The sequence below is a fragment of the Pseudorca crassidens genome, chromosome 14 (genome assembly GCF_039906515.1).
Source record: "Pseudorca crassidens isolate mPseCra1 chromosome 14, mPseCra1.hap1, whole genome shotgun sequence".
NCBI classification, from domain to species: Eukaryota; Metazoa; Chordata; class Mammalia; order Artiodactyla; family Delphinidae; genus Pseudorca; species Pseudorca crassidens.
In genome coordinates this window covers 75,784,371-75,797,632 of record NC_090309.1, presented here as the reverse complement: position 1 = coordinate 75,797,632, position 13,262 = coordinate 75,784,371, and the positions used below count along the sequence as shown (strand labels likewise).

Here is a 13,262-nt window from a genome sequence, read left to right as displayed (position 1 = left end):
GGGATGACCACCTATGTTAGCTAATTGGCTTTATCCAAAGGAAAAAAGAAACTTCTTATATTTTTATGACAGAAGGTAGTTTTACAACTTGGTGGGGAATCTAGGTTAGGTGTCTATCCTCCCACAGAAACTGGGAGATAGGGGTGTGCTCTCTCTTTGGATAATTACATTTTAAAGATACGGCTCCCAGGTCCTTGATAAAGATATTCCTGGGTTGTAAAGTGGGCAAGAGGCTTATTTAACTTTTGAAAAGATTTTCATACATTTCAAAGAGATTGAAACAAGAACTTGGAATTACAAGTTTTCCAAAGTAAATGCTCTAAGAAAAGGGAGGAGGGAAGTCTATGCCTTTATTTTCAACAGAGAGAATTTAGCCTCTTATTTTAAATTTGTCTTTGCCCTTACAGTTGTGACTTTACTTTTATTTTTCCGGATCTCTAATTGGTTCTTTTTTTTTTAGCAGCCTGTTCCCATTTTATGAATGTGATAATTGTTTTAAGTTCTCTGGAAATATCAAATTTGCTTAATTTGTGCTTACACTTTTCAATCTGTTTTTCAGTTCATTGGGTTTAGTTTGGTGCCTGTCTTTGATGTTATTTTTTTTAACATCTTTATTGGAGTATAACTGCTTTACAATGGTGTGTTAGTTTCTGCTTTATAACAAAGTGAATCAGTTATACATATACATGTGTTCCCATATCTCTTCCCTCTTGCGTCTCCCTCCCTCCCACCCTCCCTATCCCACCCCTCTAGGTGGTCACAAACCACCTAGCTGATCTCCCTGTGCTATGCGGCTGCTTCCCACTAGCTGTTTTACGTTTGGTAGTGTATATATGTCCATGCCACTCTCTCACTTTGTCACAGCTTACCCTTCCCCCTCCCCATATCCTCAAGTCCCTGCTCTAGTAGGTCTGTGTCTATATTTCCGTCTTACCCCTAGGTACTTCATGACCTTTTTTTTTTTTTTTTTTTTTTTAGGTTCCATATATATGTGTTAGCATATGGTATTTGTTTTTTTTTCTTTCTGACTTACTTCACTCTGTATGACAGACTCTAGTTCCATCCACCTCACTACAAATAACTCAACTTCGTTTCTTTTTATGGCTGAGTAATATTCCATTGTATATATGTGCCACACACAGATTGCCAACAAACACATTAAAGAATGCTCAACATCATTAATCATTAGAGAAATGCAAATCAAAACTACGATGAGATGTCATCTCACACTGGTCAGAATGACCATCGTCAAAAAATCTAGAAACAATAAATGCTGGAGAGGGTGTGGAGAAAAGGGAACCCTCTTGCACTGTTGGTAGGAATGTAAATTGATACAGCCACTATGGAGAACAGTATGGAGGTTCCTTAAAAAACTACAAATAGAACTACCATATGACCCAGCAATCCCACTACTGGGCATATACCCTGAGAAAACCATAATTCAAAAAGAGTCATGTACCAAAATGTTCATTGCAGCTCTATGTACAATAACCAGGACATGGAAGCAACCTAAGTGTCCATCAACAGATGAATGGATAAAGAAGATTTGATGGTTTTTTAACCGTATTTTGTTAGAGGCTTGGGTTGCCTCCTACTGGAGGGAAGCTCTGTCTATAGGAGTTTGCTTTCATTATGTGTAGTAGAGGAAGGATGTACTGATGTATGGAATTTGCTGATAATTTGTAATCTGGGCTTTAGGGTTGCTGCCCCTCTTGGATTAGGAAGCCATCTAGGGCCCCCTACCAGCCCAGTTTCTCCTTTCCACTGCTTTATCTGCTTGCGAGGCAAGCAAGGAACACTGTGAAACATAAGCTGGAAAGATGGAAAGGATACACAGACCTAGTTATTTCAATACAGTTCTAATGACAATTGTCCCGACATTTATTGCCAGGTTACTTCCAGCTCCTTATGCCATGTGACCCTAATCTGAGTTCCCTATGCCTGACACATTTAGTTATCCACCCATCAGATTGTACCCCTTATTTCTTACTACCAAGACCTTCATTTTGGGGTTAGCTACGATGTGTCCAGTCCCAGAGTTTGAATGATAATTAGTTTATCTAATCATAGCAGGCTCTGTTGTCTTTGTCTGTGCTTAGTCAAGAGGAGAACATGTAGCCCAAATCTGGCTGCAAAGGATGCAAGAACTAAGGGGTTCTCATGTGTGCTCTGGTCTCTGGGAAAGATTTTTCTCCTTCCATTTTAAAAGAAAGTGATATACAAGAAGAAAGTCTTTCTTCCCTTACTCTACTTTTTCCTGCTTGGGAGATTTCAAGTCAGGAAATAGCGTTTGGAGTTACAAAAAACTTTATCTAACCTTGACAACAGAAAATATTAGCAAACAAAGAATACAAGAAGAGCCTGAGGGTCATTGATGCCGTAGTGGATCCATGGAACCGACCTGGATTGGAGCATATCCTGAATGTTTTGTAGGTGAATTGATTATATGGCTCTTAATTTCCTCTTCCCTTATTTGTATCTCAAAGCACAGTCCACTTACTGCATCTACTTCAGCAACTCTTATTTTTCTGCATGTTTTGTAATTTTCTATTTTGTTTCTCTGTAGTTGTGATATTATCTGCTTTTTTATCTTCTAAAAATTCTTCATTCTTGATCTCATTGAGGCACTCTTCATATTTTCAGCCTTTTAATAGATTTATTCTAAATAACAATTATAAAAAAGTTTGTACATACAATTTTTCTGACATGTAAGGGTTTTTTTTTTTTTTTTTGAGCAGAATGAGACTGTGGAGAAATATGCCGACTCTGCTGTCTTCCTACGCTTGTCTGCTTCCAGCTTATGCTTATCCAAGACCTTCCTGTCTTTTAAGATTCAGCTGTGTTGTCATCTCCCCTAGTAATCTTTCTGTGATCTCCCCAAATTTCCATTGTATCCTATGTATGCCTCTAATGTACTTAGTACACAGTGTTTAAATTGTCTTACCTAAGCCTGTCCTTCTCTTGGATTGGGAAGCTCTCCTGTTACACTCCAGGTGTTACTCATATTTTAATTTTGCAGAATGACTTATTCATGGTCATTCCTCAAACTGCTTTGTTAAATTGAACATATTCTGGTTCTTGAAGGGCTTATTTTCTAGAAGGGACTTAAAATCTACAGTGATACTTCTTATCAAATTCTGAATTTTTCTTCTTGATTTATCCTGCTTGAACCTAAGAGATTTGTACTCAGATCTTCAAGATAAACCTTTCATGGAGAATTTCACAAACATAACTATAAAGTGACCTTCTTTCTCTTCCCCTGTTTATCTTAGTCTCTTTTTGTGTTCCTCTGTTTATAAATTAAATTGTCTTGAAGTTCTCATTGATGTCATATTAAATAATTCGCAAGTAAAATTTCCAGGCAACTGTATTCAATTTGGTTGTTTTTACCTTAAGTTTCAAGTTCACAAAACCTTCATTAAAACATATTATGTGATGAGCTTTTTGCCAAACTTGTTTATAGATGTCAATTTATCCTTGGAAGGGAACACATCTATATTGCTATCTATATCTAAATCTATATCTACATCTATATCTATACCTATGCCTATTCTATGTCTATATTGACATCTATATCTATAGAGTTAAATAAATATATACAATGATATATGTATTTCTGAATTTCAATGTAAGTATGTTAAAATGTGACATATGATTTTTTTCTAAAATAAAAAAAAAATCTGTATATCCCATAAACAGTTAAATCTGTTAAGGGATATAAATTAGTTAAATTAGCACTATCTATGGTCTTAGTTGGGCTACTGTAGCAAAAATATAGTCTGGGTGGCTTATAAACAACAAAAACTTTATTTCTCCTAGTTCTGGAGGCTGTAAGTCTGAGATAAGTGTGCCACATGGTCAAGTTCTGGTGAGAGTACTTTTCCAGATCTTAGACTCTGGACTTCTTGTATTTTCACATGGCAGACAGCAGAGAGGGGAAAACTGTTCTCTTGTGACTCTTGTAAGGCCGCTAATCCATTCATGAGGGCTCATTTAAATCTAATCACCTCCCAAAGACCCCACCACCTAATCCCATCACATTTTATATGGGGCAGAGGAAGGGGTGTTAGGGTTTCAGCAGACATTTCGTTCATAACATACAGTAACAGTCCGTCCTTGAAATTTGAGGCGCTTAATACATAGAAACGTACTTCTTGCTCATTTAAAGTCCAATTAGTGACTGTTTGGCAATGTGAAACCGATATCCATGCAGTCCTTCAGGAATCCAGGCTAAAGAAAGGTCTATTATATTTTATATGTGGTTTATAAGTCACCTGAGCCAAAAAAATTTAGGAAGCAGATAAGACAGAGAGAGAGACTGGAATTGCGCATGTGCATGTGAAGGTGTTTGATTGCTGGGATCTGAATGTAGCATGCCTCATTTTCCTCAGTTGGATGGAAAATGGAAGATGGCAGCTGGGTCGCCGGGGAGGCTGGGAAATGAGCCTAGTTGTGTGCAAGAGGAAGACCTTTAGGTTTTGATGAATGTACTGCAATCTCTGCCACAGACCTCTGCCAAGTAAGTGGTCAGCACATCTGGCTGAGGATGACGATTGTATGAGTGGTTCAGACAGAGCTTCTGCTTTTCTCTACTAATTTTAAGTCTCACCTCCATTTGTTTTAATAAAACTTTCCTAATCAGGCCAGCTTGGGGAAACTGACCAGATGAATACATACAAAGTCAGAAGCAAAAATGGATCCTTACTCAGCAGGTGGCTCTCTTCAAATTCTCTGAGCTCCAATGATCAGTATATGAGAATGTATGTTCTCTTATTAGCCTCTGTAATGAGCCACCAGTCAACAAGGTTGTAGTGCATTAGTTGATTTTGTTTATTCTTTAATTAAATGAGGAAAGAGAAGGAAGCTATTTTGTTGATGTTGTAACCATTAGCCAACTGCAAAGATTTTTCAGGATAAATTGGAGGACTGGGAGGACGTAGTGTTGGATGGCTCTATGGATTTTCTACACTTTCTTTTTGTCCCCTAATTTTTAATAAAAAATCATTGTGAGGGGCTTCCCTGGTGGCGCAGTGGTTGAGAGTCCGCCTGCCAATGCAGGGGACGCAGGTTCGTGCCCCGGTCCGGGAGGATCCCACATGCCGCGGAGCGGCTGGGCCTGTCAGCCATGGCCGCTGAGCCTGTGCGTCCGGAGCCTGTGCTCCGCAACGGGAGAGGCCACAGCAGTGAGAGGCCCGTGTACTGCCAAAAAAAAAAAAAAAAATCGTTGTAAGGTATTGTTAAGAAAAGCACCTAAGAAGTGAACATAGCATTTGCAGAATTAGGAGGGAGGAGATTAAATGTATACACTTTTTCTTCCTAGCAGAGAAGACAGGATTTCATTTCTCCTGTTCTCCAGTTCTATATCATGATGGTGTGGATAACAGGCTTGGTGTTTAAGACGTAATTAGATTTGAAGCCTTAATTTGCTCCTTACAACTCCCGTGCATTTGAGAAGTGACCTACATTTCCTGACCCTCGATTATTACATCTTTAAAATTGGTATAACTATATTTACATAGAGTATATTTATGTGACGAAATGATTTGAAGGATTACACAGAATGAGTTGGAGCACCTGCTGTGATGCCTGCCTCCCAGTAAGCCCTCTGGAAATGAGACATGTTTTTGGTTGCAGAAATCAGGAACAGGGTAGCTTTCTGGAAAATTATCTACGTGAGACAACAGATCCAGAGTGTGAAACCCCTCAGATGATTTCTTCAACATTTATTGAAACACTGCTATGTCCAGCAGGAACTCCATCCGCGGTGATCCTGACGTGCATTGAATGTACTTCTGTGAAGGCATTACCGTATTTACGTGCTAGTCTTTGAACATTGCGTCTCTTTAAAATATTGTGAACTTGTAGATGAACAGACTACATTTCCTCTTCTTTGCTTTTCCTGCTTATTCCAACAAGGACTAAGAGCGAGTCTTAAGTTTTGATGCCAGGCACTGTGCCAGGCACCATAGGGATCAAGAATGGAAAGATGGGTCTCTGCTTTTACGGAGTTTATACTTGACAATACCGTTGGCTTAACTCTGTTTTCTTAGATATATTTAAATCTGGCACAGGAAAGCTAGGATTGTTCAAGCATATCTGGTAAAAGGAACCATGTTTATGTTCAACCCATGAGGATGAAGAGGATGGAAACAAAAAGAAGATGAAGGTCCACTTCTTCACTGCACTCACCAAGCCCAAGGTGTGGCGAAAGAGAAGAGTGGGAGGGAGATGGTTCAGCCACCCTGTTAAATTGCCCCCAGTGCAGAATAGCTGTGCTGATGGCCCCATTGCCTCCTGTCACAGCTTCCAAAGTTCCAGGCAGAGACACATGGCTGGGTCCAGTGTGAACACTACAGCAGTTATTTTTATATTACCAGTTTGAAAAAATCTTTTTTGGTGAATGCACCAAGGAATTTCCTCCATAAAAATGGTGGCCCTTCAGGAAAACTTGTGAACTGGAACTCAATATATAAATATTTCTACTAAAAACCCACATCGTATTTACCTTGAATGCGGGCATTTTTAATGTGCCTGGAAAAGCCATTCATGCCTGTGCGTTGTGCGTGATCTGTCAGAATACCTTGACAAGTGTCAGAGTGCATCCCCACGTGTACCTGTAAGAGAACAGAAAAAGGAAACAGGTTGGCAAGTAGTTAAGAAACAGGAACTCGGAGGTGAATTGAGACTGTGCTCAGGCCCAAGTAGTAGCAGTGGAATATTTATATTTTTGAAGTTAATTTTTTAAAAATGTGCTTGTCTGTACATTAGGTTTTAGTTTCTGTCCTTTTTTCTGCACCCCATGCACCAGATTTGGTAATTAACTTTTTAAGCAGAGTTCAGCAATTTATTGGGCTTAGTTTGCAGTCCCAAAACTGATCACATACCTACCCTAACAAGACAGTCTTAATGAGTCTGAAACCAGGAGCTGAAGCCCTAGATGAACTAATTCTGCATCCCGAGGCCCTGAGCCAGTTGCTGGAAATTATCCCAAATGGACCCGGAGTTTTGCCGCATAATCCCCCATGAATGCCCCTCCCAAAGGTTGGATGGTATGGCATCACTGAAATGCCCTCAGAAGAATTTTTTTTCCCTCTATTTTAATTGCATTTTAGGAGAAAGAAAAAAGTAGAGCTCTGCAATATTTATTGCTCTGTTCAACTGGAGAAAGAACCCTAGTAGTATTGTAGCAATTACAAAGGTTAAAAGATTTTCTTTCCTCAGGCCATTTGACGGTACAGAGAAGCAGCACTTCTGAACACATAATGAACACCACAATCTCCATTTGGATTGGGAAGAAACCCCCAGCTCCCAGGAAAGGGGTTCTAATGAGATCCTGTATTAGTATAATACTGCTTTCAAAGCAATCCCCAGCATGCTGATTGTTCCCTGGGCAGGGCCGAATTCACGAGCCCTATTTTGTAACAAGATGAAGGCATATTCGACAGAATAGATTGGTTTTCAGAAGCAAAGAAGTCACTGGGATGTGCACGGCTGAGCCCAAAGAGCCAGTGCCCATGCCTGGGGCTTTTAACAGCTTTGTAAAGGATGAAAAAAATATATATCAGAATGATAAAAGCAAGATACCTTGGCAAGTTTCAGGATACAGGACACAAAGATGTCAGTTTTCCCTGTGGCCCAAAATTTTATGGACTAAATCACTACACCTGGGACAACAGACAGAGGTTGTTCTAGATCCAGGACCACCTTTGGGGACAGGGAGCTTTGTCTAACCTGACAGCCTCACCAGGACCGACCCATCAGGGATGTGCAACGCCTTCTCACTCCACCTCCATAGGCTTGGAAGTTCATGTCAGAGGGAGGAATTCTGCTTTCTTAGATGGAGAAATGATGTGCAAAGGAAGGGTCTTGGGAAGTCAGCCTAGAATTGTTCTTTACTAAAGAAAGCAGGCTAATTGACTTTCTACAAGGCATTTATTGAGTCTAGGTGTGCTCGGCTTCGGTACAAAGCATGATCACAGACTGAAAAAAGATGTTTCATTCCTGCCCTAAAGGGCATATAATACAAGATCAGGTGAATCGGTTCTGATAGAAGCATTTGCTGATGTTACAAATGATGCACCGAGTGTGTGTGATGGAAGTACCTGCTCTTGGGGTCAGCTCAGACATTGCCCAGTGGGTTGGCCAGATGGAAGAGATTGGTTTCCAACAAAGGTGTGAAGGGTTGGTAGAGTTTAGGGGAGATGACATTATAGGAGGGGTAACGGAATGAGCAAGATATAGAAGTGAAATGATCGTAGCCTACTTGTAGGATGGCTAAAGCACTATTAGGTAAATTCAAATACTTCTTTTCCTTAGCCTTCCTTTCAAGCTAAATATTCCCAATTTTAAGCCATCCTAACACCCTGGTCTGCTGCTCTCCCCATAAAGGATCATTCCTCTCTCTGTGCCATCACAGTGCTCTGTAGACTATTCCATTCCAGTGCATAACATTAGAAATATTTATCTCTTTCTTCCTTATTCAACTGAGAGTTTTTCAAGAGAAGAAGTAAGGCTCTATATTTCCATGATCTTATATAGTAATCAGTACTTAATGTGTGAAGGAAGTTTTTGGTGAATGACTGGGTTTCTTTCAACTACAGTTTGTTCATATGTCTCCAGACTCTGACATCTTTCATCCCCCATATCTGCCTGCCTCTTTCCCTCTCGGCTCAATGCTTTTTAATTGACCAACAGTCCTCTAAAAACATAATACCTGAACTGCAAAACTCCCAATACAGTGTTAACCTTCAGACTCTCTATGACTCGGTAAACTTTACCTATGAATTCATGCAAATTCGGTGTTAGAATATATTTGCTACGTGAGATCACAGGCTCATGTAGAGCCTGTTTTAAAAATAAAACTCTGAGACATCTATGGTCTCTCTCAGTTCTCTACTGATGAAAATGGATTTCTGATCCTAAATATGTTTATGCATTTATTAAGTGTCAGATTTTATTTTATTGGCTGAAAACGTTACAGATTTTCAAGATAATTTTAAACTCCGATTTTGCCATTGACAATACCAAGTGCTTTCTTCAAACTTTACCAAGGATTCCATTTGATAAGCCTATATCCTACAATTTTTTGTCTGTTGGTGGTCTGAGAGTATTGAACCATATAGATCCAAGGAAGCAACCTTAAGTGGGACCACTGGAAGTGTTATCCAGGCTGATAAGAAGCTGTCAATAAGTGAGCACACCTTGGGCTTCTTGTTTAAACATATACGTGCTCTGGCTAACATTTTGTAATACTATCAAAGAAAATGTAATGAAAACAAACAAACAAACATTTTTTATAACACCAAGATATACCTACTTCAATGGCCTTCATCTGGGTAATAAGAAAACAGATTTAGTGTGACCTGATGTTTTTTCCCCATATTTTTCACCAATGGCCACTGCCATCTTACTCCTCCTATCTTTAAAGCAATTAGCAAGAACTGACCATCAGATATTTCCACAGTACATCTTCTACCCATTTCTGAAAATTCAGACAATATCTTTCTTATGTTTTCTGGTATATTTCCCATGCTCCAGAGATTGTCAGTTAAAAAAAAAAATTAGCAGTAATCAAAGTATTATGATTTTTTATTAGTAAGATAATCATCCTGAGCATGATAAAAATATTAATATAACAGACAGATAACTTTTGTGAGTCAAGAATTCTAAAGGTTTTATTTAGCATTGTGGCCTTTGTTAAAACAGCTAAATTTTTCAAGTCATAGGTTTTATGGGTTTTTTTTTTTTTTCCAAAAGGAGAGAATCAGCAGTGAATGCAATAGTTCTTAAAATTTCATTTAGTCCTAAAATTTTGTAATTTAAGTTTAGCTACTGTAGACAGCCAGGAAGTCCTTTATAACTTACCTGTCATCTATAGTGGCAGGGATCTGCCACCGATATGGAACTGAATCCACATGAAGATCTATTACTTTGAAGAGTTTTAGTTAGAACTTCTGCTTCCTTTATATAAAGGGAAGAACAAGTCTGAGAAAAAGGAAATGCTGCTTCTCAGCCTGTGCATGCCTGCCAATCAGAAAGACCATTTGGGGATTTGATGCAAAGTTATTTCTGGTTGATGACTCCACATGCCTGAATTCTCACTGATATTTTTAAATCCTGCAATAAAGTCTCAGTAGACGAAGCCACAAGATGAATTACACATGCTTATAGATCTGTCTCTGACAAACTTCAGGGTTTTCATTCATCTTCATAATTTCAGCACTTGGTGTCCCAGAAAATCTTTGGGGAATAGAATTGAGAAACAAACCAGTAATCTCACCCAATGGTAAAGACCAGGGGTTAAATATATTGTTTTTCTAATTGGAGGCAGAAAAAAAAAAAAAAGTTTCTAAATCCTCTACAACAGTTATTTTCCCTCCAATTCCCTTAGGCTTTGGTTGATGAACTATTTTCAAAAAAATTTCCTGCGTAAATGCCTTTTCATTTACTGAAAAGGACTAATTGTTTTTCCCAGAGTTATATAAAAATACAGTGGGCTCAACTCACTACCCTGTATCAAGGCTCAGAAAAATATTGTTCTCAAGGAACTCTATTCTGAGGAAATTTGCTTTTATAAGGTGGTTTCATAGCAGAGTCATCATTAGGAACCATTTACATATGTTAGCCAAATCAAGTTGATTATGCATATCCTATAAATTATCAGGAGGAGCAAATGAAAAGCCACAGCCACACCTTTAACCATGCCGAGACCAGTGTTCCATTCTTGTTCTTGGAGTCTCTTGACACTTAGGCAAGACCTGGATTTATTACTAAGCCTAAGTATATCCCTTTCTGCCTCAGGCCACATTCATCTAGAGGAAAGCAACTGTGTAGCTGGAAGCAGTGTTCTTCCTCTCTCACTGTCCTACCTCCCCAAGTGGTGTTGCTTATGAGATTGTTCAGACACCAGGATGCTAGCAAAGCTCTGATTTCCGATAGGTAAGGACCATATGTGTTAAAGGGATATATACATATACCTGTGGCTCATTTATATTGTAACTGAAAGTTTCTACCCCTGAATTTGCCTCACCTGTTTCTCTCCTCCTCCCACCCTCCTCCCCTCTGGCAGCTACCTCTTTGTTTTCTCTATGATTCATTTGGGGAATATAGTCAATAACTAGTATCTTTGTATGGTAACAGATGCCAACTAGACTTATCATGGTGATCATCTTGAGATGTATAGAAATATCCAATCGTTACGCTGTGTGCTAGGAACACAACATAACACTATATAGTCTTACAGGTCAATTATACTTCAAAAACAAACAGACTCATTGAAAAAAGAGATAAGATTTGTGGCCACCAGAGGTGGGGGTGGAGGGTGGGTGTAGAAGGAATTAGATGGAGGTTGTCAAAAGGTACTCACTTCCAGTTATAAGATAAATACATACTAGGGATGTAATGTACAACATGATAAAGATAATTAACACGACTGTACATTACCTATGAAAGGTGTTAAGAGAGTAAATCCTAAGAGTTCTCATCACGAGGAAAACATTTTTTTTCTATTTCTTTAATGTTGTATCTGTATGAGATGATAGATGTTCACTCAACTTATTGTGGTAATCATTTCATGATGTATGTAAGTCAGATCACTGTAAGTGATGTATGTCAATTATATCTCAATAAAACTGGGGGGGGGAGATATATACGTATATACAGGATCTGCATCCTCTTTAAGTGGTTTTGCTCAAAGCTCAAAACTTGGATAAATTGCTCATTGGTAGTTTTCTGTTATTCTTCACTCATGAGGTGTTGGGATCCTTGCTTTCCAGGACATGGTCAGTAGTAAGATGGGCAAAGAATTTGACCATGCCTTGAGATCAAGCCAGTCCTCCAGACACATCTTAGAAAGTCCTGTGTTGTATGAGGCACATATTGTACTAATAATCGAGTAACCCTAATAATAAAGTAGCATGTTGACTTCATGCTACTTGCATTTTCACCCTCCTTTGGAAACTAACAGAGAAGTGGTAAAATGCCTTGCAATGGTAAAAACAATATCAACAAACAAAAAAACTGACTTTGATGAATTAAAACAACAAAAGGGAAAAACCTATGGCAGCACTGTAAATTAGAAGGGATTGATCTCCTTGTAATGGAAAAAATTTCACTATATGTAGCACAGTTTGAGCAGATTGAAGGAAGCTAAGAGTCTTCACAATTCTTCATTGTGAGAAAATGCAGCATTATCAGGCAGTCTCTTAGGTCACTATGATTTTTATGCCTTTTGATCTTCATCATGTTGCATATTTATATTTTCTTTTTCTTGGCTCTCATTAGGAGACTTGATATATTTGCATCCATATTATTGGTTTTAATTTTAAAAGTTTTCAGATGCATTTAAAACTTTTTTATTTTCTAATTTAATACCTTATAATTTATTAGGTTTATTTTGCTGCAACTTTTCTGGTTTCTGGAGTTGAATATTTATTTCATTTAGTTTCATTATTTCTTATGTAATGAAAAATATAATTAAGTAAATTAATTTTCCTCTTTTTAAAGTTTCAACCACGCCTATAAGTGACTAAACAGCTACAATGAGATTACTGTGATACATAAAATCTTATCGTAGTTAATTTTAATAACTTGTCATAGGAGCTTTGGTTAAGCTTTTGATGCAAAGATTATGTAGCAGAGGTTTTTGTTCTTATTTCCAAATGATTAGATTAGTTTCTTTATCATTTTGTAATAACTTTCTGGTTTTATTACATTGTGAATATAGAATTTATGATTATAACTGTGATCTTTGGTTTGTAAATGTATTGGAACAATGTTACAAAATGCTTGTTCTATATAAGGGACACATTTTGATGTCATTTATTTGATTTAATATATTAATTGCATTATTCTAATATTACATCTATTATTTTGTCCTATTTGTGCTGTAAAAAATATGACAATATATGTCAGTCCAAGACTGACTAATATTTTTTTTCATCTTGCTGGTCGTATTCTAAAGTTTTTTCTTATATACCTTGAGGTTCGTAAATTTGGAATACAGATCCATGACAATTGCATCTTCATTGTGACTTGCCCCTCACATTAAATTATTTCATTTTACAGATATATGCTTTTTGCATAATTTTACTTTTAATATTAAGAATACTTTCTCTGTTGTATATAAAAAAGTGCCTATACGTAAGCATTTATCCACTATTTGCCCATCTCTTTATTAGTATCCTTTGTTATTTTGATTTGGTTTTGATTCTTACGGAAGTTGTAAACTGAATTTTTTTAAACCAAAACCAATCTCAGTTTTG

At 37.8% G+C, this 13,262-nt stretch overlaps 1 long non-coding RNA gene across 1 annotated transcript; it reads right to left on the bottom strand.

The window, feature by feature from the left end:
• Positions 1-3,818: 3,818 nt before the first annotated feature.
• On the bottom strand, positions 3,819-10,020 carry LOC137205710 (uncharacterized). The gene is made up of 3 exons (XR_010934268.1): positions 9,865-10,020; positions 6,506-6,614; positions 3,819-5,199 (listed from the first exon to the last, which is right to left on the bottom strand). It is a non-coding gene; the product is annotated as an uncharacterized lncRNA (long non-coding RNA).
• Between the last annotated feature and the right edge of the window lie 3,242 nt (positions 10,021-13,262).